Source organism: Patagioenas fasciata, chromosome W (assembly GCF_037038585.1).
Source record: "Patagioenas fasciata isolate bPatFas1 chromosome W, bPatFas1.hap1, whole genome shotgun sequence".
Taxonomy (NCBI): Eukaryota; Metazoa; Chordata; class Aves; order Columbiformes; family Columbidae; genus Patagioenas; species Patagioenas fasciata.
The window spans coordinates 15,398,213-15,423,749 of record NC_092559.1 but is presented as its reverse complement, the minus strand read 5'-3'; positions in this window follow the sequence as shown (position 1 = coordinate 15,423,749).

The following is a 25,537-nucleotide window of genomic DNA, read 5'->3' as shown; positions in this document are numbered from 1 at the left end:
TTGGGCCGGTGGTTTAGACCCTTTGGAGAGGGGAGACCCACTTGCTATTCCTACCTCTGGGGTAAGCCAGCTTACTGAGAGCATTCAGAAAGCAGCTTGTCTTCAGCTGATGCATGATAGGCATTTGGTTCCTCACCAGCCCTCTCCAATGTTGCTGTTTGCTGACCCTGACAGGATGACCCCCTTAATTAGAGGGTTACCTGACTCGTTAAAAGTCTATGCCATACAAATCCAAGATCGTCTGAGAGCCACCACAGCAGGGGGGCCTCAGGCTGGACCGGGTCTCTCTTGGGGAGAGATTGCACGGGAGTTGATTAATTATGGCCAGCGTATGGGGTTCGTCGGTAAAGACGTTAAGTCTCAAGTAGCAGTGTGCCGAACTGAAGTAGAGGCAAAATTCCCTTGCCCCCGATCTAAGAATTTTACAGGGGTAGGTTAAAGGCATCAGTGTTGGAAATTAGGTCTGGATAAAGGTATTCCCCGAGAACTGATGGATGGTTTGCCCCTCCCCAATTTACAGCTGCTTGTAAAGATGTGGAAACCAGCAAAAACAGATCAACCAGGAAAGCTACAACATAGAAATAACCTGTGGCTATGGTTGGACAGTATGATGAGAATGCTACTAGACTGATATACCAACTGTTACTCTGATCAAGAAAATGCAGGGAATGAATTTAAGTCTTAATAGGCCATGATCCTTTTGTCATATATGTACCATTTGTCAAATTAATTCTGATATTTTTTTATCTGCAATCTATATCCTTGTAATTTGCACTAGCTGATTTTCTTAATAGCACAACTTTTGGCACGCATAAATGTAAATTTCTGCAGAACCTGCAAGTCTTTAACATCAGGTCATAGGCCATACTTGTATTTGGTCTGATCCTACATACTTGCACAGTTTTTATTGATGGTTCAGGAAAGTCTCATAAAGCTGTAGTGGTCTGGTGTGAAGATAACAATTGGCATCATTTTGTTAAAATTGTTGAAGGTTCAACCCAATTAGTGGAACTTGGCACAGTTTTGCATGCCTTAGAGTTTTTTAGGGAGGAACCTCTAAATTTGGTTCATCAACAACCATCAACAAAAACTGTGTGAGCATTTTGAATAAGACCGAATACAAGTACGGTCTATGGTCTGATATCAAAGACATGCAGATTTTGAAGCAATTTACATTTAGGCATGCCAAAAGCTATGCTGTTAAGAAAATCAGCTAGTGCAATTTGCAAGGACAGAGATTGTGAATAAAAAAATCAAAATCTGCTTTCACAAAAGGTACTTATATGACAGACAGATCGCGACCTACTAAAGCCTGAATCCGTTCTCTGCCTTTTTTGATCAGAGTAACAATCAATTCCAGGGGCGCAGTAATAGTTTTACGAAAAGAATTGGGCAAAAAAATCCATTCCAAGTATATCTGTCTGTTTGCATTCTCATTATACTGTCCCACAATAGCCACAAGTTGTTTCTATGTTGTAGCTATAAATAGACAAATCGCAAGTCCAATCGAATGTAGTTAGCTTGTAAGGCTGTCATAAATTTATTCATCGAAGTTTCTAACTCCATTTTGGCTGTCATATTTATTGGATATTGTTTTCCCTTACCGGATCGAAGTCCTGTTTCAGTTCTATCAGTGTAGTGTTTGATTTATCGAAACATTGGCTGTTAATACTAGTGGAAATACAGCATTCAAAATTTCCTTGGAGCTTTCTCACTTGAAGCAAGCAGATCTGCACCATCCAAGCAGCTTCTTGTAGGACATGCAACTAAACAGAATTCTCAGAAAACGTTATTTGAGGTTACAATTACTTAACAAACCTTGACCCAAGAGAGGTATAGGGCTTTCTGTCAAGTACAAGAATTCATATGGTAAAACTTTGTTCCAAATTTGACATTCCATTTGTCTCAAAAAATGGCCTTTCTTTCATTCTCTCCCATGATCTCAAAGACTATCACAGTGAATTTACTAAGAAGTCTTTCACAACAAGTTACCACAGAATAAGTCTGTTAAAAAAAAAAAAATATTTTTTTTTTAGTTTAATTTCCCAGTTTCATTAGAACTGTGGATCTGCTAAGGATGCCTTTAAACTTCACCCTCCAGACTGCTCTATTCAGTATTACAACATCACTGCAGTGGGGGGGACAGAAAACCTCCCTTTCACAGCCCTGAAAGCGGGCAGCCAGGTTTTTCCTTTTTTTTTTTCCTTTCTCTTCTTGCTACGGTTTAGATATGGCGAAGGCCATGCAGCTAGCATAATCACTGGTATGAAGTAGGAGGCTTTGGCAAACTCCTCAGTTACAATGAGCTGAGTTTATCTTGCAGCTTGACACAGGCCTGACATTTATGTTCAAATACAGGCCTGGGATATTTTGCTTTTTTGTTTTACCATTTCATTACAACCATAATACACTTCTTACGCAATTCCAAGTAGCTCAGCAATAGTTACATTCCTTAGCTCCATTTACCTTTAAAAATTTACATATGTCAAAAACCAGCATATTAAACATCAATCCATTATTCCATTTTCCTAAATCCAAATCAGTTCATATTCTAGCAACTTTTAAATACAACCTCTTCCAAATTCACATCTATCATTGCATTTAGTTTTAGTTCCCATACCTCCAACAAACACATAAATTCAATGCGAATCAGAGTTTAACAACTTCAGTTATTTTCTCATCTCAAAATTATTAGATAACAATAAGAGCAATTACTCTAATGTATAAGGATGCATCCTAAGGGGGAGAAAGGTGGTATTTTAGCAATGGAACCGTTTCCCATTTTTTAATTATCTCCCCCAAACAAAATTCTTTTGGTGTTGGAGCGATAAAGGACTCAGCATTCTGATTCAATGTGAATCACGCAAAGCCATTTATTACAGAAACAAGCCTCCTTATATACGCAACTATTCTCTAATCACGCATCCACGCTCCAAGCATGGATTCGCTAAATGAGTATCATGGGCAGTCCACACGCTGGAACCCCACCGATGATAGGTCCGACGACTCACGCCATGCTGAGGCCCTGTTAATGAAGAAACGCCCCTCTTTCTCACAGCAGATTCTGTTCTCAGCTTCTCGAAGTGGCCTTGAGATTCCTTTGGACCTGACTAATTCAACAACATATCTCCATCTAACAAAACCACTCCACAATTCCCCCTTTTTGTTCTTGAATTAGTCAGACCCCTTAAACAGCATGCTGAATCGTCTTTGAAATATACTGCAACATAGAACACGTGATTAACAACATAATTACAATTACATATAATGTAATTAAGATCAAACAAATACCCACTTATTCCAAAACTTATAAGCTATATGTCGGGCTGTAGCATGAGGTACGGCATATGTTTCCAACCATCCAGTGGTTGCTTCCACCATTGTAAGTACATAACGCTTACCTTGACGTGTTTGTGGAAGTGTAATATAATCAATCTGCCAAGCTTCTCCATACTTATACTTTAACCATCGCCCCCCATACCATACAGGCTTTAACCGTTTCGCTTGTTTGATTTCGACGCAAGTTTCACATTCATGAATAACCTGTGAAATAGTGTCCATAGTTAAATCCACCCCTCGATCACGAGCCCATTTGTATGTTGCATCTCTACCTTGATGCCCTGAAGCATCATGGGCCCCCCGAGCTAGGAAAAGTTCACCTTTATGTTGCCAGTCCAAGTCCACCTCAGCTACTTTAATCTTAGCAGCTTGATCCACTTGTTGGTTGTTTAGATGTTCCTCGGTGGCTCGACGTTTAGGTACATGAGCATCTACATGCCGAACTTTCACAGGCAGGCTCTCTAGCTGAGCAGCAATGTCTTGCCACAGTGTGGCAGCCCAAATGGGTTTACCTCTGCGCTGCCAGTTGCTTTTCTTCCATTGCTGTAGCCACCCCCACAAGGCATTTGCTACCATCCGTGAGTCAGTATAGAGATAAAGTATTGGCCACTTCTCTCGTTCAGCAATGTCCAAAGCCAGCTGGATGGCTTTCACTTCTGCAAACTGACTGGATTCACCTTGTCCTTCAGTGGCTTCTGTAACTTGTCGTGTGGGACTCCACACAGCAGCTTTCCACCTTCGATGTTTTCCTACAAGACGACAGGATCCATCTGTGAACAGTGCATACTGCTTATCAGTCTCTGAAAGCGTATTATACGGTGGTGCTTCTTCAGCACGTTTTACTTCCTCCTCATCTGGAGACATCCCAAAGTCTTTACTTTCTGGCCAGTCTGTAATAACTTCTAATATCCCTGGACGGTTGGGACTTCCAATTCGAGCTCGTTACGTGATCAGTGCAATCCATTTACTCCACGTAACTTCGGTTGCATGATGTGGAGAGGGAACCGTCCCTTTGAACATCCAGCTCAGCACCGGCAGTCGAGGTGCCAGGAGGAGCTGTGCTTCAGTGCCGATCACTTCTGAAGCAGCTCAAACTCCTTCATATGCTGCTAGTATCTCCTTTTCAGTTGGAGTATAGTTGGCCTCAGATCCTTTGTATCCTCGACTCCAAAAACCTAAGGGTCGACCTCGGGTTTCTCCTGGTGCTTTCTGCCAGAGGCTACAGGTAAGTCCATTATCTCCGGCTGCGGTGTAGAGCACATTTTTAACATCTAGTCCAGTTCGGACTGGTCCAAGGGCCACCGCATGAGTTATCTCACGCTTAATTTGTTCAAAGGCTTGTCGTTGTTCAGGGCCCCACTCGAATTGCTTCTTTTTACGAGTCACTCACAATGTGGCTGTAGTCAGGAATATGCATTCTCCAAAAACCTACAACGCCCAAGAAAGTCTGTGTCTCCTTTTTATGAGTAGGTGGAGACATTGCTGCAATTTTGTTGATCACATCCATTGGGATCTGACGACGGCCATCTTGCCATTTTATTCCTAAAAACTGGATCTCTCGTGCAGGTCCCTTGACCTTGCTCCGTTTTATGGCAAAACCAGCATCCAAAAGAATATGAATTATTCTCTCACCTTTCTCGAAGACTTCTTTCGCTGTGTCGCCCCATACGATGATGTCATCAATATATTGCAAGTGTTCTGGAGCTTCACCTTGCTCCAGCGTGGTCTGGATCAGTCCATGGTAGATGATAGGACTGTGTTTCCACCCCTGGGGCAAGCGATTCCATGTATACTGGATGCCCCTCCAGGTGAAAGCAAACTGCGCCCTGCACTCTGCTGCTACAGGAATAGAGAAAAATGCATTAGCAATGTCAGTTGTAGCATACCACTTGGCTGCCTTTGACTCCAGTTCAAATTGCAGTTCTAGCATGTCAGGCACAGCAGCACTCAGTGGTGGTGTAACTTCATTCAGGCCACGACAGTCTACAGTTAGTCTCCACTCGTCACTAGACTTACGCACTGGCCAGATTGGGCTGTTAAAAGGTGAGCGAGTCTTACTGATCACACCCTGGCTTTCCAATTGACGGATCAGCTTCTGGATAGGAATCAAAGAGTCTCGATTGGTGCGATATTGCCGGCGATGCACCGTCGTGGTAGCAATTGGCACCTGCTGATCGTCAACCATCAGCAGTCCTACAACAGAAGGGTCATCTGAAAGACCAGGCAAATCAGACAGCTGTTCAATTTTCTCAGTGTCCACAGCTGCTATACCAAATGCCCACCTATACCCTTTTGGGTCCTTAAAATACCCTCTCCTGAGGTAGTCTATACCAAGGATGCACGGAGCATCTGGACCAGTCACAATGGGATGCTTTTGCCAGTTTTTTCCAGTTAGGCTCATTTCAGCCTCTACAACAGTCAGCTCCTGGGATCCCCCAGTCACTCCAACAATATTGATGGATTGCGTCCCTTTATAATTAGAAGGAATTATTGTGCACTGAGCACCAGTGTCCACTAAAGCTTTGTACTCCTGGGGTTGTGTTGTACCAGGCCATAGTATTTGTACAGTCCAATAAACTCTGTTATCCCTTTCCTCCACCTGGTTGGAGGCAGGGCACCTCTAATTCCTGTTTTGCACAGTCTCTGGGTGTGAATTAGAGGTTCCTTCAAGAGCATCAGAATCTCTTCTGCTCCTTTTGTAAACTGGAGCAGCCACCTTCCTAGGAGTTTTTCCTTTTATCTCACGTACTCGTTCCTGAAGTTCTGAGGTAGGCCTTCCATGCCACTTATTCATGTTTTCTCCCTGCTCATGTAGGAAGAACCACAGTGAACCTCTTTTTGTGGGCTGTCTCTGCCCTCTCTCTCGAGATTGGAAACACCTTCTCCTAACAGCTGAAACATAGGTTTGTGCAGGTCGTGAACGGTACGAGTCTTCTCTGAGCTCTTTGATTTCTTGCAACAGCTTTTCAAACCGGTCATCAGATTTTTCACACAGTTTCTCCACAGCGGATACACAAGCCCGTAGAGAACCAGCAAGGCTGTCCTCAAAGTACCGGAGCTGCTCAATCACTTCATTAATTTCTTGTATACCTCTAGCTGACCAGACCATTCCTGCCAATGACTTAGCATATGCAGGTGGTGCACTTTGTACAAATCTGCGCCACATAGATTTTGTACAATTGATTCTATCTGGGTCTGTCCCCTCTTGGCTGTTTGGTCCTAGATAGATGATCTCTCACACAGCTAATTCTCTCAGGAACTGGATACCTCTCTCCATAGTATTCCATTTCCCTAACTTGGATATACAATCTTCCTTGTAGGGAAATCTGACTTTCATAGCTGCCAGGAGTCGGGTCCAGAGAGTAGCGGCATTAGACTCTCTTGAAATTGCCCTATCAATGGTGGAATCTTTTGACAGAGATCCCAGCTGCCTGGCTTCACCACCTTCTAATTCAATTGTTTCTGCCCCATTGTCCCAGCATCGCAGCAGCCAGGTTAAAATATTCTCGCCTTCACGACGACTAAAGTCTTTTCGCAGATCTCTCAGCTCACCTGGAGAAAAGGACCGAGTGGTGGTCACTTCATCTCCACCCTGTCCTGATGATGATGCCTCTTGGGTTGATGTTGGCCCTGTGCCATCACCTGCTGCACGGGTAGTCTTTCTAGTGACTTTCTTACAACCAGCAACTGATGCTGATATGGGTTCACCATCATTTGATTCATTTTCAGAGTCTGAATGACTGTCACAGTGTTTGCTGTGGTTACAGCAGCAACAGTGCCCAGTGTGTCAAGACGTGGGGGCTGCCTTGTTAGCCTTTGAGGCTGGAGAAGTAACGTTATCTGCAGCGACCTTGGCAGAGGAGCTCTGCGGAGGAGCTGTATCTTCAGCCTGTGAAGCCGCGGCTGGGGGGGCAGTGGCTGCAGCAGCAGCTTTGGCTGTTTTGCCTTTTCTCGAGCGGCTAGGAGTGCTTTTTGCTAAAGCTTCCGAAGACGCACTGCAAATCTCAGGACTAAGAAGAGACGCAAACCTCCTATTGAACCTCATTTCTCTTAACAGTAACACAAACTGACACACATTCAGCAAACCAGATAACACCATCACAGTTCTATCAAAGCTCCAAGGATATTCAAAGTTCTCTAAAACATTTGCAAACTGTCCTAGTGAAATCACAAAAGTATTGTTAGTCAGCCTTTCTAAAGATTCGCTTGACCAATTAGCAAATATAGAGCCATTCTGCTCTTTAATCTCTCCTGGAGGTTTTTCAAGGTAAAGCAAAATCGAGTAGAAATTCATTAGCAGCTGCAGTATAATGAAATAAACCAATGCCAAACCACACAGAATCATCATGACCGCTGTCCAGTTTCTTGTTGTTATATAATGAATACTTCGATTCAGAAAGAAACACCAACACAGATATGGGATCAGCGAGCACAATGTAGAAAATAACTGATACAACTTTTGCCATAACATCTTTAAATCAATGTAATTCACTTTGCCTTAATACCACTAAATAATATCTGAAGCAAACAGACGCGCGAGTATCACAACTCTATGAGTTGGCACCGTGCCAAGAAAATTGAAAGGTATGTCAGAGCAGTAGAAAAGCCAAAAATCTCCAAATTTACCCCTTTCTCTTGCCCCACGTTGGGCGCCAATTATCTGTCGAGGGTTAAGATTGCGGGGTGACAATCAAACCCTGGCAGATGTATTGTTAACCTCCTCTCCCCCCCACTTCCCCCTTTTGCCCCTCCCTCTCCCCCCTTCCCACTCAGGACAGGCGATCGGGAGGGAAAGAAGGACAGAGAGAAGAGAGTTGGAAAAGTTAAAGATGTTTTACTAACGCTACTGATAAGAATAGAGAAAATAATACAAAATATACAAAACCAATCTTGAAAGTCTCAGCAACTGCAGAGCCAGCACCCAAAGTCCTGGATTAGACTCTGTAGCCAACCGGAGCTGGATTCAGTCTCTCACTAGGCGTCAGTTCGCAGGGATGACCAGCAAGGTCCTCTCCTAATGTCAGCCATGAGGAAAAAAAAGGGAAAAAGGCAAAAAGGGACGAGATCCTCGTGATCTCCCACTTTTATATGAAGTATTCACGTGAATGGAATGTTATACACCGTTGGTCAGTCTCTCGGACATCAGTTTCTCGTTGTCCCTCTCGCGAGATGTCCATCCGTGCTTATCAATAAGTTTGCATTCCATTGCTAGGTTTAACCAAAACATGTGTTGGGTTCTCCAGGAAAATGCAGCTAACGTGAAGGCTTTAGCTGACAGGCAAAAATTCACTAAAAGAGAAACTTGTTTTTTAACAAAACCAGGACAATGTCAAACCTTAACTTTACCATGGCAATCTTATTAATGTACTGTTCTAGTTTGCCTAAACCACTTATTAATAGATTCAGAACAATCAAACAAGTTAATACAACACAACCATAATCACAGTATCACAGTATCACAGTATCACAGTATGTTTGGGATTGGAAGGGACCTCAAAAGATCATCTAGTCCAATCGCCCTGCTGGAGCAGGAACGCCTAGGTGAGGTCGCACAGGAATGTCTCCAGGCGGGCTTTGAATGTCTCCAGGGAAGGAGACTCCACAACCTCCCTGGGCAGCCTGTTCCAGTGCTCTGTTACCCTCACTGAGAAGAAGTTCTTTCTCAAATTTAAGTGGAACCGCTTGTGTTCCAGCTTGATCCCATTGCCCCTTGTCCTATCATTGTTTGCCACTGAGAAGAGCCTGGCTCCATCCTCGTGGCACTCACCCTTTATATATTTATAAACATTAATAAGGTCACCCCTCAGTCTCCTCTTCTCCAAACTAAAGAGACCCAACTCCCTCAGCCTTTCTTCATAAGGGAGGTGCTCCACTCCCTTAATCATCTTTGTAGCCCTACGCTGGACCCTCTCCAGCAGTTCCCTGTCCTTCTTGAACTGAGGGGCCCAGAACTGGACACAATATTCCAGATGGGGTCTCAACAGGGTGGAGTAGAGGGGAAGGAGGACCTCTCTCGATCTACTGACCACCCCCCTTGTAATACACCCAAGGATGCCATTAGCCTTCCTGGCCACAAGGGCACAGTGCTGGCTCATGGTCATCCTGTTGTCCACCAGGACCCCCAGGTCCCTTTCCCCTACACTGCTCTCTAATAGGTCATTCCCCAACCTATACTGGAACTTGGGATTGTTCCTGCCCAGATGCAGGACTCTACACTTTCCCTTGTTAAATTCCATCAGGTTATCCCCCGCCCAACTCTCCAGCCTGTCCAGGTCCCGCTGGATGGCAGCACAGCCTTTTGGCGTGTCAGCCACTCCTCCCAGTTTAGTGTCATCAGCAAACTTGCTGATAGTACACTCAATTCCCTCGTCTAAATAATTAATGAATATATTGAATAATATTGGCCCCAGTACTGACCCCTGAGGCACTCCACTAGATACTGGCCTCCAACTGGACTCCGCACCATTGACCACCACTCTCTGGCTTCTCTCTTTAAGCCGGTTTCCAACCCACCTCACTACTCTATTGTCTAGACCACACCTCCTCAATTTAGCTGTGAGGATGCTGTGAGGGACTGTGTCAAAGGCTTTACTGAAGTCAAGGTAGACCACATCCACCGCTCTGCCATCATCCATCCACCTTGTTACATTCTCATAAAAGGCTATGAGGTTGGTCAAGCATGACTTACCCTTGGTAAAGCCATGCTGACTGTCCCTAATCCTAATGTTAAAAGTAGAATATTTGTAACTGCGTGTTTTGTGGATTTTGTAGGAATGTCTCATAATTTTACCTCATTTTTGCATTGACTATTTAAGTATAATATCACCCTTTTGGCTCTCCTGCTGATTGTTCAAATTGCCATTCTCCACAGAAGGTACAGCACCTGCTTGCTAATAGGCTTCTAGACCACCAGGTCTGTGAGCATCTATAACACTGAATTAGGATCCATGGTTTACATCTGAAACAGTCCTCACAACTTATCTCCCTCCTGTCCAGCTGCATCCACTGAATCTTTGTTGTCTTTGTTCAGCCATGGCTTGACCCATTTCGTGGGAATCCACTTCAGTTCTTGGCCTGTAATGACACAAACATAACCTTTTCCCCAGGTTATCAATTGATGTGGCTTTTTCCACTGACTAGTGATTTGACCATAACTAATGTAGGTTCTTTCTGATTTAGCACGGTTTTGGGTCATACTTGCAAAGTATTTCATCACATACAATGGTTTTGACAACTGGTTTTGTGGTGTTTCCCCTACTTTCCCCCCCTTTTTTTTAAAACCAACAAAGAAAGAAAGTTTGGAATCACATACGTGCATTGCATCTTGACTACGTACTCAAAATCACAAATCAAATTTAGAGGTTCCTCCTTAAAAAGCTCTAAGTAATGTAAAGCTGTGCCAAGTTCTGCTAATTGGGTTGAACCTTCAATAGTTTTTACAGAATGATGCCAATCGTTATCTTCACACCAAACTACTACAGCTTTATGAGACTTCCCAGAACCATCAACAAAAACTGTGCAAGTATGTAGGATCAGACCAAATACAAATATGGCCTATGACCTGATGTTAAAGACTTGCAGGTTCTGCAAAAATTTACATTTATGCATGCCAAAAGCCGTGCTGTTAAGAAAATCAGCTAGTGCAATTTACAAAGACATAGATTACAAATAAAAAAAAAATCATAATTATATTTCACAACTGGTACATATATGACAAAAGGATCATGGCCTATTAAGACTTAAATTCATTCCCTGCATTTTCTTGATCAGAGTGACAATTGATATATCAGCCTGTTAGCAATCTCATCATACTGTCTCATACTAGCCACAGGTTGTTTCTATGTTGTAGCTATAAATAGACAAATCTGCAAGTCCAATCGAATGCAGTCAGCCTGTAAGGTTTTCATAAATTTATTCCTCAAAGTTTCTAACTCCATTTTGGCTGTCATCTTTATTGGATATTGTTTTCCCTTACCGGATCGAAGTCCTGTTTCAGATCTATCAGTGTAGTATTTGCTTTATCGAAACATTGGCTGTTAATACTAGTGGAAATACAGCATTTGAAATTTCCTTGGAGATTTCTCACTTGCAGCAAGCAGATCTGCGCCATACAAGCAGCTTCTTGTGGGACATGCAACTAAACAGAGTTCTCAGAAAACGTTATTTGAGCTTACAATTTACTTAACAAATCCTGACCCAAGAGAGGTATAGAGCTTTATGGCAAATACAAGAATTCATGTATTAAAACTTTGTTCCAAATTTGGCATTCTATTGATTTCAAAAAACAGCCTCTCTTTCATTCTCTTCCATGATCTCAAAAACTAGCATGGTGAATTTACTAAGAAGTCTCTTACAACCAGTTACCACAGAATAAGTGTATTAAAAAAAAAAAAAATTTGTTTAATTTCCCAGCTTCATTAGAACTATGGACCCACTGGCAATGCCTTTAAATTTCATCCCTCAGACTCCTTGATGCAGTATTACAGTTCTCTAGCAATAGCATTGCTTGGAGGGAGAATAAAACCTCCCTCTCGCCCCCATCTGGGATGACAAGACATCCAGCCCAGCATGAAAACAGATCGGTTCGAACTCCACATTAAACCAACCTGGCTGCACTCCACACCCAAATCAGTACCAGTCTGACCCAGAGAAGCATTGAGCACTCTGACCTCCAAAAGCTGACCAGTATGAAAAGACTGACTTCAGCAAGGAGGTAAAATTATGAGCTCTTTCCCCAGATGTGCCAAAACCTAGGAACAAGACAGAAGGAAAAAGAAACATCACCAGCAACCCCTGATTCAAAGCTGAGAAAGCAACACAGTGCCACAACAAGGATGGATGACAATACTCCAGGAAAAAAAAAGACAGAGCAGGGGGAATAAAGCCCCCCTTTCTCCACTTAGCAGCGGGCAACCAGGTTTTTCCATTTTTTTTTTCTTCTTTCTCTTCTTGCTGCAGTTCAGATATAGCCAAGGCCACGCAGCTGGCGTAACTGCTGGTACGAAGTGGGAGGCTCTGGCAAACTCCTCGGTTACAATGAGCTGAGTTTTATATACCATTCCAATTAGCTCAACAGTTGTTACATTCCTCAGCCCCATTTACCTTCCACAATTTACAGATGTCAAATACAGTATATTAAACATCAATCCATTATTCCATTTTCCTAGATCCAAATCAGTTCACATTCCAGCAACTTTTAAATACAACTTCATAAAATACCAAGTTCACATCCCTCATAGCATTTAGGTGTTTGTTTGTTTCTTTTTTTTTTTTTTTCAGTGCAAAGCAGAGTTTAACATTTTAAATTATTTTCTGGTCTCAAAATTACTAGATGACAATATAAGCAATTACTCTAATGCGCAAGGATGCATCCTAAGGGGGAGCAATTTGGAATTTCAGCAGTGACATTTTAGCAGTGGAACGGGTTCCCATTTTGTAATTATCTCCCCAAACAAAATTTGTTTGGTACCAAATACAAATATGCAAATTAAAATACTGAGCTCAGATATGAAAACCAAATACCAAGTTCAAATATGCAGGTGGATCACAGTTACACTAATTTAAGACAATCTCTCAATTTTTGCATTGCACCTTTGAACTGCTTACTGCTCAGCCAGGTGGAGGCACCACTGGGTCTCCCTGACAAAACAGGTCAGTGCGCGCTGGAGCCCCATCGGCACCTGCACCCCCGCTGCCGCAGCAAGCTGGATCGGGCAAGGCTTTTATTAGTGTCTCATCTGGTGCGCTACAACTGTTATCCCAAAATCAGGATTCTTTACTTGGTGTGCATACAAAAGAGCCAAATCCAGCACATTGAGATGAGACAGAGCCTATCACAGAGTTGCGCAAGTCTGGATACCGAAATAAAGCTAGCGTGCTAGAAAGAGAAATAACAGCTACTACACTCAAAATTTTACCATCACATTCACGCAGTAATGAACTAAATGACTCACGATCTTCTGTATTATCACAAAACGCACTTTTTGAGTCCATGGATTCTCATGATTTAACAGACTGTGAACTTATAGTACAATATAACAAAGACCTACTAAAATTGCAACATGCTTAAACAGATACCCACAAAGAAAACAGGTTAATAAGGAAAGCATCTTGCAGACTTTAACAAGTTTTCTGACCTGTGTGTTATCAGTTAAGTCTCTCTCAGCTTGTTGAAGTTCAAATCGCCCTGCCTGTAAAACTGTCTGAAAAGATTTAATGATTTATTGTCAGAGTGCTTTCCTATGTTTTAAAACACCTCCCAATACTGATTTCTTAGGAACACAACTGAAAACGATCATTCCTGATCCCATCTTGCAAGTAAAAACCTTGAGAAGAGGAGTGAGGGGGGAAGCAGAGGGCTGCTTGCAGCATGAGTGGGAAAAGCGGGGAGAAGGTTTTGTGGCGCACTTAAAAACAACTAGTAAAACAATTAACTCACATTCCTGACAAGCTGCTTGATTTTCAGAGAGGCAATACACAGGAGCACATAATATGTACTGTAAAACTCGCAAATAACATGCTGATAGCAAACATTAGCATTCTCTACTGCTAATTTCAACACCAGTGCTTCCTTAACTTCTAAGTTTTCAACCTGCTTATTGATGGTCTCTTGAAGATGGTCAATAAATTGCATGTAATTCTCATTGGGACCCTGATTAATAGTTGGAAATGATTTGGCTGCTTTGTTGGTTTCAGGCATCTTTATCATAGCTTAATAAGCAAGGTCTGCTGACTGCCTCAGGATTTCAGAAACTAATCACACCTGTAATTGCGGTGCGCCAATTAGTGTCTCTTCCAAGAGCTGGGGGATACCCGCCGCTTTCAACGGATCCCCATCTTTCTGACCTAAATGATCTATAGCTGTTACATTGCATAGGTCTAATTTTGCTTGAGTCTTTCATGGTTTTTATCTGATCACAGGGCAACATGTACACATACTCCTTTTCCTGTTAACTTTTGAAGAAAATGCTGCAAACCCCCATTCTCATCCAAGTCATCAGATAATGTGGACTAGAATGGTGCTGGAGAAACATTAGTAACAGGGGCGTTCAGAACAGTGCACATTCTCGCCAATAGTTTCTAGCATCATAATTATTAGTATAACCTGAGTCCCCAGGTGCATCCCCTTTCCCGTCGTGAACAGCATCATCACATTGCCGACTACTGGATTCACTCACTGTTAGCTGATCTAATCCTTCACGCAGTTCTTTTGCCCAGTTCTTATCCGGCGACTCCTTCTGCTCTCTCATGGAAGCTGGAGGGTTAAAAGCTGGTAAAGGCGGATACAAATTGGTAAAAGGACTGATAGTACACTTGTTTATGAGTTTAGCATTCTCAGCTTTCACAGGTTCTTTAGGCAAGTTGTGTGACTCCAATCCTTGCTATTCTCATCAGAGTTGGGTAATAGTGTAGCAGGACACCCGCTCGGCATTTTTCCTCCCCCTGCCCCGGACTGCTGAACCCTCGGGGGTGCTGAAGGCACAGCAGGGGCTGGAGTAGGGAAGGTATCAAAGACACAAACTGGGTAAACTTCACAGCGATTTTCAGGATTCTTATCAGGCTGGAACGCTACAAAAATTCCAGCAGCAACAGAGCATTCAGGCTTAAGATCTTTTAAGGTGGTAATTATAAGCTTCCATGTAGTTACTAATGATTTAGCTTCTTTATCTCCATTGCTGACCATATCCCATAATTTCTGCCCTATATCGTCCCAAAGTTCAAGTTTAAAAGCCTTCTTGGTTTCTGCCAGGTAGCCGTTAGTTCTACACCAAACTAACAGTCTACGTATGTTACTTTCTTCATATTTAAGTTCTCTCACAGAGAAAATATCAGGAGGAGCTTCACTCTTCCCTCCTCCTGCCCCAGCTGCTCACCTTTTCCGGTGATTTCTTCGACAAAATTGTCTGCGGAACGTCCATACGCCTCCACCCGGTTCTCAGTCCAGCTGATCCGCCTCCAGCTGGGCCACTCCAGGCTTTTCCCCAATCGTACTGATACGCCGTTCAGAGTATCATGTCAGGGTCACCATTGGTTGGAGTGATAACGGACTCAGCATTCCGATTCAATGTGAATCACGCAAAGCCATTTGTTACAGAAACAAGCCTCCTTATATATGCAACTATTCTCTGATCGCGCGTCCACGCTCCAAGCATCTATGTTCACGAGCTGTCCACGCACCGAAGTCTCACTGCTGATAGGTCCATTGATTTACGTCATGTTGAGGCCTTGTTATTGTAGAACTGATTCTCTCCCACAGCAGGTCCTGTTTTCAGCTTTCCAAGTTGACCTTGAAATTCCTTTAGGCCTGGCTAGTTCAGTAATCAATCTCCGTCTAACAGAAACCCCTCCACAGTTGCAGATTCTTATACTGTAGCTACAGGCTGTTTCCAGTCTGCCAGGGTTTCACATGCTTTCTTCCATCAGAATGCTGCTGCCTTAAAAAAGATGTTTGGTCTCACTCTCGAGCAAGTGAGAGACATAGTGCGCTCTTGCCCGGAATGTCAAGGCGTGATTACAAGCTCGCCCTCCCTTGGAGTTATCCCTCACGGACTCTCAGCTAATGACATTTGGCAGTCTGATGTTACACGTTTCATCCTTTGGCCGTTTGAAATATGTATATGTTTCAGGTATGCTTTGTGCATCTGCGCATACAAGTGAGTAAAGCAGAGATGTTCAGTGTCACTGGACCCACTATTTTGCTATGCTGGGAGTGCCACAACAGATTAAAACTGACAACGGTCCTGGATACACTGCTAGATCCACGCAATATTTTTTACAGCAATGGGGTATTTCGCATGTCACAGGTATTTCACATTCTCCCACTGGACAGACTGTCATTGAACGAGTACATTCCACACTGAAACAGATGTTATTAAAACCAAAAAGGGGGAATATGATGCCTCAGGAACAATTAGACAATGCAATATATGCTTTAAATTTTTTGATTTGTACAGTGCCTCCCTCCTCTATCACAGCAGTGGAAAAACATTTCCGTGTTCCAGATTCACTGTCTCAGAGACCAAAGGTTTTATACCGGGATCCCCTGCACAACAGTCAGTGGCAAGGGCCTGTAGAACTAATCACCTGGGGGAGGGGGTATGCTTGTGTTCTTCTTCCAACAGGACCAAAGTGGTTTCCTGCGAACTATGTTAAACCTTTCTATGAGTTGGACAAACATGATGCAGGACTCAGTACCAAAGATGCAGCATCTGTCCCTGCAGCAGAGGGCAACAAAGAAACAGAAGAGACCAAAGGAAGAGTCACTAGCATATCAGAATGATACAGATTTACATTATTTGGACTAGGGACTAACTGGTGAAAAAAATTTCAATGCATTTGTTTTCCTTATTAGTATGGCTAACCAACTTTCTCCAATATTTGTTAATAACTGTAATTGCTGTAATTTGTATTATTCTGTTCTATTGTAGGTTGATTTGTAATGATAATGTATAACAGGAAAATGACACATAAATGACACATTAGGTATGATGATCCACAGTGGGCATTCGAACTCACCAACAGAATGCCCCCTTTTGACTTTGGAGACAAGGGGTGACTGCACCACCACTCCAGAGTAGTTTGTCAGATGACTGTGGTCACAGGCTGGATTGTGAGGCAGTACACATTCCCCTGAAATCTGGAGCTTTCAATGAGGAGATTGATGGCTCTTTAGTACCTTCTGTGCCCCACTGTGCCTGTCCCCACATATATACACCTAGAATGGTACCAAGGTGTTGTCAATCAGATTCACCTCTACCAACTGGTGGGTCAGGAGGGGTGGGACCTTCAGTCAGTTGACAGGGTCCTTAACAAAGGAGGTGCCCAGACTAGCTGAGAAGCTTCTGGATTATGTTGTAATGCCCACAGCCACATCTGGCCAAACAATGAAACGCCGAAGACCCCCTTTGAGTGGTCTTCTCAGAGCTGCTGGTCTGTAAACTGGAGTGCTTTCCTTAGACAGGAACACCATCTAAGGAAACTTCCTGGGATTAATGACACCTCACTTCTTTATTTGAGTGAGTGACTATTTCTTGTGAGTACCCTGAAGTAAAAGGCTTCTAGTTTTGTTTCTTGTGAGTGACTACATGCACGTTGTGGATCCTCATTATTCTTATGATATTGTATTTAAATAATCTCCTTAGCTGATATCTGAATGTGTATTTTCTGTTATCGGAGTGCTAAATATGTCTAATACCATTTGTCCTGGTATTGTTAAAAAACAAGTTTCTCTTTTAGTGAATTTTGCCTGGCAGCTAAAGCCTTCATATTAGCTGCATTTTCCTGGAGAACCAGATACATGTTTTGGTAAACCTAGCAATGGAATGCAAACTTATTGATAAGCACGGATGAACATCTCGTGAGAGGGGCAACGAGAAACCGGTGACCAAGAAACTGACCAACTATGTATAACATTCCATTCACGTGAATACGTCATATAAAGTGGGAGATCAGGAGGATCTTGTCCCTCTTTTCCTTTTCCCTTCTGCTTATGACCGACATTAGGAGAGGACCTTGCTAGTTGTCCCTGCGAACTGAGGCCTAGTGAGAGACTGAATCCAGCTCCGGTTGGCTGCAGAGTCCAATCCAGGACTTCGGATGCTGGCTCTGCAGTTGCTGAGACTTTCAAGATTGCTTTTGTATATTTTGTATTATTTTCTCTATTCTTATTAGTAGCGTTAGTAAAACCTTTTTAATTTTTCCAACTCTCTTCTCTCTGTCCTTCTTTCCCTCCCGATCACCTGTCCTTACTGGGAAGGGGGGAGAGGGAGGGGCAAAATGGGGAAGTGGGGGGGAGAGGAGGCTAAAAATACATCTGCCAGGGTTTTATTGTCACCCCGCAATCTAACCCTCAACACCACTGAAATTGAATTATGGTGTTTATGAGTGATATGAAGTAAAATAACAGTCTTAGCTAATGTGCAAGGCCTGATTTAGGATTTAGCCAGTACCCTGCAAAATAATTACACAGTTTGTAAGAATTAGGACTGTAAGACAAAATGGCTAACATTATCTAATAGCATAAAGTGATTAGATCCTAAAACTTCATTTTCAGCTCTCAATCTGCATATATGGGTTTCTGTGGGAACTGGATATGCTTGTGTGATGTTTTTTCTTGTAGTCCTTCAAATAATCTGGAGAATGATACAGAATGCAAAGAAGAACAAAGCCGGGTCCTTACTGTGCTCATTGAGAACCTGATGTTTAAAACAAAAAAGGGGGAAATGTTGGAAAGTAAAATGTGAGAAAGCAAGATGTGTGGTTCCAGCCACCTGTATGATAAAGGAAGAGCAACACTAACATGACCATCTGGATGGTCAAAGGCATAATACTAACATAATAATATATAAAGGGCCTTGGACAGATTATTTTGAAGTGAGTTTCTCATAATTATAAAAAGTTATAGCCCAGACTTGCAAGAATGGTATCTCAGGCCGGATAACCGCCCCCAAGTGTATGTGATGTGTGAATGTCCTTGGGCCTGGTCTGTGAATGAGTGGGAACATAACTGAAACAAAGATAACATGAGTGTGGTGTGTTTTTAATAACAATTACTGGAAAAACATGTAACATCTTAGTCCAGGCCCCTATCTGTAAATCCTATTAATTGTCAGTGGCTAATAAAGAGAGGGTCTCAGCCTGGCTCAGCTCTCTGCTTGACCCGGCTCTGCGCTCCTTCCTGAACAAGATCTCTGACTGTACATGCATCTCTGTCTGCATCCCAGTATGCGTTGTCCCTAATCGCCTCAGCAGGGAGAAGAGCTCTTGAGACCCTTCCTGTGCTGTGTTTATGTAGCCAGTGTCATGATCTTGCTGGAAGGCATAGTGTCCTGTTTTTTTTAAAAACAAGACAAGTTTCTCTTTTAGTGAATTTTCCTTTCAGCTAAAGTCTTCTTAGTAACTGAACTTTTCTAAAGTAGGATACATGTTTTGGTAGACATAGCAATGGAATGCAAGGTCACTAATAAGGATGCACGTCCCGTAAGTGAGAGGGGCAAGAAGGAGGGAACTGAACAGGTGACTAAAACTGACCAATTAAATATTCCATCCCATTCACGTGATACTTTATATAAAAGTGGGAGATCACAAGGATCTCGTCCCTTTTTTCGCTCTTTGATTATGGCCGGCATTTGGGAAGGACCCTGCGAGTTGTCCCTGTGAACTGAGGCCTAGTGACAGACTGAATCCAGTTCCAGTTTGCTGCAGAGACCAGCCCAGGACTTCCGGGTGCCTGCTGCTGCTGCCGGAGCAGTTCTTTGCCAGGATTTTCAAGATCAGTTTTGTATATTTTGTATTATTTTATCTGTTTTATTAAGCAGCATTAGTAAAACACTTTTAATTTTTTCCAACTCTCTCTCTCTCTGTCCTTCTTTGCCTTCCAGTCGCCTGTATTTAGTGGGGAGGGAGGGCTAAGGGGGCTGGGGGGAAGAAGAGGGGGTTAACAAAGCATCTGCCACAGTTTATTTTCCCCCTGCAATCAAACCGTGACACATAGTCAGCTATGGACTGCTAAATATAATCTAGACCTCCATGGCTGCATCCTGTGGTGTATTCCGCTCACTGTGTTCAGAGTTTCCAAATCATGGGCCGGCTTACATAGCACCTGATCTGCTAGCAACAAATGGGATGGACCTGTCTCAAAAGGGAAAAAGATCCTGGAGCAGGAGTTAGCAGGAACTATTGAGAGGGCTTCAAACTAGCTTTGAAGGGGGAGGAAACCAGGTGTGGCAGAGACACATCCAAGGGTGACAGGCTGGCATCTGAGGGTAGTGCTAACGGGGCCCTTTGGTCTGGAATCAATGGCTCAGCTGAAGTGCATCTATACAAATGCACGCAGCATGGGCAACAAGCAGGAGGAACTGGAAGCCCTTGTGAGGCAGAAAAACTGTGAAACATGGTGCGATGACTCTCATAACTGGAGCACTGCAGTGGATGGCTATAAACTCTTCAGAAGGGATAGGCAAGGAAGGAGAAGAGATGGGGTAGCCATGTGTGTTAGGAAAGGTTTTGACTGTGTGGAATTTGAAGAGGGTAATTATAGGGTTGAGTGTCTATGGGTGAGAATCAAGGGGAAGGGCAACAAGGCGGACATCCTGGTTGGGGTCTGTTACAGACCACCCAACCAGGATGAAGAGGCAGATGAAATATTTTGCAGGCAGCTGGGAGAAGTCTCCTGATCACTAGCCCTTGTTCTTATGGGGGACTTCAACCTACCAGATGTCTGCTGGAAATACAACGCAGCAGAGAGGAAGCAGTCTAGGAGGTTCCTTCAGTGCATGGAAGACAACTTCCTGACACAGCTGGTTAGTGAGCCTACCAGGGATGGAACCCCAATGGATCTGTTTTTTGTTAACAGAAAAGGACTCATGGGAAATGTGTCAGTTGGAGATTGCCTTGGGTATAGTGATCATGAAATGATTGAGTTCACTATCCTTGGAGAAGTTAGGAGGGTGGTCAGCAGAACTGCCACTTTGGACTTCTGAAGGGCAGACTTTGACCTCTTCAGAAGGCTGGTTGGCAGAGTCCCTTGGGAGGCAGTCCTGAAGGACAAAGGAGTCCAGGAAGGCTGGTCTCTCTTCAAGAAGGTAATCTTAGAGGTTCAGGAGCAGACCATCCCCATGTGCCGGAAGGCAAGCCAGCAAGGAAGAAGGCCGGCCTGGCTGAATAGAGAGCTGTGTCTGGAACATAGGAATAAAAAGAGAATTTATAACCTTTGGAAGGAGGGGCAGGCCACTCAAGAGGAATACAAGAATTCTGTGAGGTTGTGCAGGGAGAAAAATAGGAGGGCCAAAGATGAACTAGAGCTGAACCTGGCTACTGCTGTGAAAGGCAATAAGAAATGTTTCTATAAATATATTAGCAACAAGAGGAGGGTTAAGGAGAATCTCCATCCCCTGATGGATGCAGAGGGAAATATAGTGACAGAAGATGAGGGAAAGGCTAAGGTATTAAATGCCTTCTTTGCCTCAGTCTTTAATAGTCAGAACAGTTGTGCTCCAGGTACCCAGCCCCCTGAGACAGAAGAAAGGGATGGGGAGCAGAATGAAGCCCCATTAATCCAAGGGGAAATGGTTAGAAACCTGCTACACCACTTGGACATGCACAAGTCTATTGGGCCAGATGGGATCCATCCAAAGGGTCTGAGGGAGCTGGTGGAGGTGATCACTAAACCACTTTCCATTTTCGGTCAGCAATCTTAGCTAACTGGGGAAGTCCTGGTTGACTGGAAGTTGGCAAACGTGACACCCATCTACAAGAAGGGCCGGAAGGACGATCTGGGGAACTACAGACCTGTCAGTCTTACCTCAGTGCTGGGTGAGGTCATGGAGCAGATGATACTGAGTGATATCACATGGCACATTCAAGAGAACCGTATTATCAGGTCCAGTCAACATGGGTTTATGAAAGGCAGGTCCTGTTTGACCAACCTGATCTCCTTCTATGACAAGGTGACCCAACTAGTAGATGAGGGAAAGGCTGTGAATGTTGTGTACTCAGACTTCTGTAAGGCCTTTGACACTGTATCCCACAGCATTCTCCTGGAGAAGTTGGCAGCTCGTGGCCTGGATGGGTATATTCTGCAATGAATAAAGAACTGGCTGGAGGGCCAGGCCCAAAGAGTTGTGGTCAATGGAGCCAAATCCAGTTGGCAGCCGGTCATGAGTGGTGTCTCCCAGGGCTCAGTACTGGGGCCAGTTCTGTTTAATCTCTTTATCAATGATCTGGATGAAGGTATTGAGTAAGTTTGCAGATGACACCAAATTGGGTGGGAGTGTTGATCTGCTGGAGGGTAGGATGGCCATACAGAGGGTTCTGGACCAGCTGGATCGTTGGACTGAGGCCAACTGTATGAAGTTTAACAAGACCAAATGCCGGGTCCTGCACTTGGGTCATAACAAGCCCAGGCAACACTACAGGCTCAGAGAAGAGTGGCTGGAAAGCTACCTGGCAGAGAGTGATCTGGGCGTGTTGAATGACAGTCAGCTGAATATGACCCAGCAGTGTGCCCAGGTGGCCAAAAAGGCCAACAGCATCCTGGCTTTTATCAGGAATAGTGTGGCCAGCAGGACTAGAGAAGTGATTGTCCCCTGTACTCGGCACTTGTGAGACCGCACCTTGAATACTGTGTTCAGTTTTGGGCCCCTCATCATAAGAAGGTCATTGAAGTACTAGAGAGAGTGAAGAGGAGGGCAACGAAGCTGGTGAGGGGCCTGGAGCACAAGTCTTATGAGGAGCAGTTGAGGGGACTGGGGCTGTTCAGCCATGAGAAAAGTAGGCTGAGGTAAGACCTTATCACTCTGTACAACTACCTGAAAGGAGGTTGTAGCATGGAGGGTGTTGGCCTCTTCTCCCAAGTAGTAAGTGATAGAACAAAAGGAAATGGCCTCAAGTTGTGCCAGGGGAGGTTTAGATTGGACATTAGGAAAAAAGTCTTCATGGAAAGGATTGTCAGGCATCGGAAAAGTCTGCCCAGGGAAGTGGTGGAATCACCATCTCTGGAGGTGTTTAAAACGCATTTAGATGAGGTTCTTAGGGACATGGTTTAGTGCTAAAGTTAGGTTATGGTTGGACTTGATAATCCTGAGGGTCTTTTCCAACTGAAATGAGTCTATGATTCTATGTTTTAAGCTTTAGCTTGATAAAATAAACCAAATTTACACCTGCAACCTGAGAAATGCTACATTTTTTTCCAGGCTCCGGGGTGTGGTAGAATTCCCAGGGCAGGTTTAGATGTCGTCAGTTGGCTACACAGCATCCCTTCCTTAAATGTCAAGGCCTTAGCTGACAGTGTTTGTATAGGCTGTGAAGTTTGTGGAGAGAACTTATCCTCAGCAAATGTTTAGCCAGAGCCTCTCTGAAAAACAACAGGAAAGTGGGGAACAAATATAAGATTCAGTGATTGCCCTGATTTGTCAAACTCTCCAAAGATCCATGGCAATAACTGAGGCCAAAACATCTTTAGTCAGCCCCCAAGGTTTTTGTAAGCTCTGCCTGCCCTCATCCCAGACCTCACAATTCCTAAATAGAACCGGCAGAGTGTTTGGGGAAAAGCTGTGATTTTCTCTGAGAAATCAACCATTGTGTGGGAGCCCTAAAAATGGTGCCATGGTATGTACACACTATGGTTTTGTTTGTTCAAGCATTCTTGCTCATAGAAATAGTAAAAACTAAGTCCTCATTGTACATGTACATAGGATGAATATTCTGAGTTTCAGTCTGTTCTGTTCTCTTTCCCATTAATAACTAGGGTAATCTTCTTTCAAACTCAAAATGTCATGACTCTAAAGCTAGGAAGACATTACATGCTTAAGAAGATGTATTCAACTTTTGGTGTATATACTTTATACATAAAGTAAAATATTTAAAAGCTAATTTTTACTTGTTCGGTCTAACAGAATTAGAAAGCAGGTAGGGTTTTTTTGTTGCTGTTGGCTTTTTGTTGTTTTGTTTGTTTGTTTTTTTCAAAGTATTGCTTTACTTTTTTTTTTCTCCCTAAGATCTTAATAGCAAAAATGACGTCCTTTGTGGCCTACTTCCCATTTTCAAATTAAACTATATGACACAGGGATTTCGTTTTCTTTATTCTATTATTCTTATTTTTGGTTGATTATATCTGTGTCCTACCATATTCAAAACTGAGTTATATATTTCCATGGGGAGACAGAGCAGGAAGGAAATTACTTGTTGTAACCATCATTCTCACTATGATATAAACACTTCTGTGAGAGGATGGTTATCTAAAAATAATTGAATTCTCCATTTACCTTATCTCCACTGGAAACTTGTTCCTGTCAAGAGGGATGCTTGGTCTCCAGATCTTGTGTATCTTTGCCCAGGCTTTATGCATGGCATGAGATAACAGTAAGTACTAACTCAGTAGATTCTAGATCAAAATCTAGTACTATGCTGTGATCATTAGCATAGTTTGCTGAAAATATTACCTGAAGCATATATTTTTCAGCTTTTAGTCTTTGTTGTATTTGCCTGCTTGGCAGTTTCATATTAGGACAGTTAGTTCTAAAAATAAGTATTTTAAAGTATAGTTTTGGGAGCTGAAGTTGACAAATAGATATTAGATTCACTTACTGCCAAAATTTCAGTACTATTTATATTGGTAACTGCCAGTTTAAAAGAAAAACTCCACTTAACAGGGATGTAGGAAACTCTCAACTTATCCAAATACTGCATGTTTACAATTCAAACATTTCATTTTTATGTTTCAGATTGAAAGTAACGATCAATACTTTAAAAAGGATATACTTAAAGTCAGATTCCTAAACACCTACAAAGGATGCTTAAAGGCCACTTAGAAATCTGAAACCAGGTTAATTTTGTGTAGGGAGCTAATTTGAGGCAACTAGATGTGAAACTATTAGAAATTGTTGCTCATTTGGCCAATATGAATTGTGGAAAAGATTAAGGGCAAGTGCTAGATGGCTTCCTAGCCAAGGAGATCATTCTAGATTCTGGAAATACACACAGGCTGTCAAATGCATTAAGGAAACAAGTTTTTTCTCCCAGGCAAAAATGAACAAGAGCTTCAAAATGAGATTAATAACAAGAATTTTAAAAGTATTCTGAAATAATATAAGATTTTTATATATAAACGCAATTTTCTATAGTTAATTTCATAATTCAGCAGAACAAATTTGCACCTTCTCAATGTCTTACTCTCTTTTCTAAGCAACTCTTTCTAAATATTGGTTTTTTATGTTCCAAATTGTCTTTGCATGTGACATTTCATTTTTTTATCCTGCTTATGGCAACAATGTAATAAAGTTCAAGTGCTTAAGCAAACGTCTTCATTTATTAAGTGTAGAGAGATTATACTGCTCCAATGATAGCTTTTCTCTGTTGTAACTAATGAGTATGATAGGGGATGCACTGATTCCCAGACCTCAGAGATACGGTAAAAATATTCAGATTGAAAAATATAGTCATACACATTAATAGAAAAGCTGCCTGTATGAATCGCTGTCTCAGCCTAGGCTTTGCCAACACAAACAATTTAAGAAGTATATCAAAGTTAAGGACATGTATTGAAAGTGTGATCCACTCTTCATATGAGATCAAAATGTGGTAGTGGACACTTTCCATGTTGGGCTGCTTATAATTATGCACAATTTCACCCATTCAGACCAAAGTTTTCTATGATGAGAATTTAGATGAGGTTATGATCACCCATATGTTTTATTTTGGT